Source organism: Pteropus medius, unplaced genomic scaffold (genome assembly GCF_902729225.1).
Source record: "Pteropus medius unplaced genomic scaffold, Ma_sr-lr_union100, whole genome shotgun sequence".
In the NCBI taxonomy this organism is placed as follows: Eukaryota; Metazoa; Chordata; class Mammalia; order Chiroptera; family Pteropodidae; genus Pteropus; species Pteropus medius.
The window spans coordinates 6913287-6916383 of NW_024349799.1; the positions used below are offsets into that span (position 1 = coordinate 6913287).

Genomic DNA, 3097 nt, shown 5'->3' on the forward strand with positions numbered 1-3097 from the left:
CAAGGTTCTGCTCAAATTCAAAGAGAGGGGAAATAGTTTCCAGAAGTATGTGTATGTGTGTGTTTAAAAATACTTTGTTTTTTCCTGAACCATTTAAAAGTAAGTTTTATGCATTATGGTCCTTTGTCCCTAAATAACTCCAGAGTATCAAGAGATACTGTATTGGAAAAACACACCCAAGGAGCCTTATTCACACCTGGACCTGATCTAGATGATGAGGTCCTAGACTACAAGCTTGAACCTGATGTCATATGGGAATTTTGGAGAAAGGGGTGAATATACAGACATACCTCATTTTACCACGTTTTACATTATTGAGCTTCACGGATGTTGCATTTTTACAAATGGAAGGCAAAATCTTCTACGAGCAAAAAGATTACAACTTACTTTATTGTGATACTTGTTTTATTGTGATCTGGAACCGAACCTTCAATATCTCCGAGGTATGCTTATATATTGTATATGGGAGGAATATAAACTGTGGTAACTAGAAGGCAGACAGCAATATTTCTGGAGACTATTTCCCTTCCTTGAAACTGAGAAGAACTTTGTGACTGCATTGATGATTAGAATGCAGCAAAAGTGACACTGTGTCACATCTAAGGCTAGGTCTTAAAGGCCATATAGTTTGGATGATAACTCTCTCTCTCCTTCCCTCTCTCTCCCCTAACTTTGGAACCTGGCCACATGTTGTGAGGAAAAAAGAAGCACATTATATGTGTAGTTATTCCAAGCTGAAAGTTCTAGCTAAAGTCTCAGTTAACAACCTGCACCGACTGCCAGACATGTGAGCTTCGGTCCCTACCCTTCAAGCTGGTGCAGTTCACACTAAATGGAACAGAGGTTAGTTATTCCCACTGAACCTTGCCCAAATTGCAGACTCATGAGCAAAATAAATGTTGTCCTTTTTTTACACTACTAGTTTGAAGGGATAATTTCTTGTATAGCAATAATAACCAGAATCACATACAGTACCACAGGTATATTCACTTGACAAAGATCTATGATCTAGAATGTAATTTCACTTAGTGCTCTAGCACTTCAGAAGAATGAAAAAGTAAATTTAAGGTCAATGAGAGATGAAGTATTGAGGATGGGGAAAACCCTCATATTAGTGTTTGTAGAATGCAAGATTGGGTGCACTTAGTAAATGCACACAGCGACCTATTAACTAGAATTTAATTCTATTCACCTGTTCTTGTTCCATAGCCACGGAAATTAGAAGATTTGGGTAAAATTAGCACCTTTTTTTTTTTTTTTTTGTAAAGTTTGCCTATGAATAGAGTACATGGTCTGAGCTACTAATTAAGAGTTTGTTTGACTAGGGGAAATTTGAACCCTTTCTCTATGGATTTTCTGGTGATAATCTTTGTATCTATTGGCTACTTCCTTAGATTTTTGCATGAATTCATTTGTATGTCAGTATTATTTACCAATGTCTACAAAAGTATGGGCCTCAACAATCTCTTCTGAGAGACATTCAGGCTACCACTATTCATGTATAGGTAGAGATCTACTTTCAACCATTATCATACCATAGCCTAATTCATTCTTTAAGATCAAATTTTAAGGGTGTATATTGTCCCCAGAACCTCTTGTCAAGGATTGCTCAGTGATAGCTCAAAGAGATCACAGCGAAATAGAAATCTGTCAAAAACCAACTAAGTTCTTAAAACCTACCTGAGAGCAGTTCTCAAATGTTTATAATTCTTACCAAGTGTTAAAGGTGAAAACTATTACCTTGCTAGTTAATGGATTTTGATATTTCCGTTGTTTTAGTAGCTAGCTTTGATTTCATTGGCACAAAAGGCATTTCTGATGAGGCAGAACTTCTTATCTTTTGAGTTCTACTTTATATCTCTGTGCCTTTATTTATACTTTTCTTTTTTCTTGGCATGCCCTCTCCCCTTCTTTGCTTTCCTACCTCAATGGCTTCACATTCTCAGTCTTCTTGCTAGTCCCCCGTCTCTGAACTTTTAATGTAGAAAGCCCCAATTACATTGGGAGTGAATGATGTCCTAGGAGACCTCATCCAGTCCCTTGACTTTATTTTATTTTTTTAAATGTCTGTAGCACCTGATTTCCCTAGGTGGTCTTCCATCCAAGTACTAACCAGGCCCGACCCTGCTTAGCTTCCAAGATCAGACGAGATCGGGCACGTTCAGGGTAGGTATCATGGCCGTAGATGCAGTCCCCTAACTTTAAACACCACAAATCCCCAATGCCTCCTCAATTAAATATTCAGCATGGACATTTTCTAACTACAGACAAATATTTAACTCTCTAGTCAACATCTCCACTTGAATGTCTCATAGGCATCTCAAACATAACAGATTCAAAGCTGAGCTCCTGATCTTGCCCCACAGACCTGTTCTTCCTATTGTTTTCCTCATCTCACTGAATAGCAGTTCCATCCTTCCAGTTACTTAGGCCACCAACTTTGGAGTCATCCTTGAATATTCTCTCAGACATCCCAATCCAATCTATCAATAAATCTTGTGGGCCCTTTCTTCAAAATATTACTTAGGACCCAACCTCATTGCCTGGATAACTGCAATAGTCTCCTAACTGGTCTCCCTGTGCTTACCCTTTCATTTCTCCTCTCACCCCAGACCCTTTTCAATACAGCAGTCAAAGCCTCTTAAAATGTATGACAGATCTCTTCTCCCTTCAAAAACTTGCAATGGCATCTCATTTTCCAAAGAGTAAGAGCCAAAGTCTTTAGGGAGGATCTGCTTCTGTCCACTTCTCTCACTGTTACAGTCACACTTACTCCTTGCTGGTCCTCATACCTGCCAGGATGCTCTTGCCTCAGTGCCTAGGACCATTTTCCCTTGAATAGCCACAAGTTTTGCTTTATCATCTACTTCAGATTTTGTCTTTAATATCAATTCTTTACTCCTGTCTGATCATCTTATTTTAAATTGCAACCTTGATGTCAGCAATTCCTGTCTCCCTTCTCTGCAATTTATCTCCATAAAACTTGTTACCAACTGATTTACAATTTAGTTTATCGTATGTCTTTTCCCAGTCAAATGTAAATTTCATAAGAGTAGAATTTTCTTTGTTCAATTCTGTATCTTCGGTGCCTAGGACA

At 38.3% G+C, this 3097-nt stretch overlaps 1 pseudogene; it reads right to left on the reverse strand.

Moving 5' to 3' along the window:
* Positions 1-2064: 2064 nt before the first annotated feature.
* Positions 2065-2187, reverse strand: LOC120621325 (uncharacterized; annotated as a pseudogene).
* Positions 2188-3097: the final 910 nt, after the last annotated feature.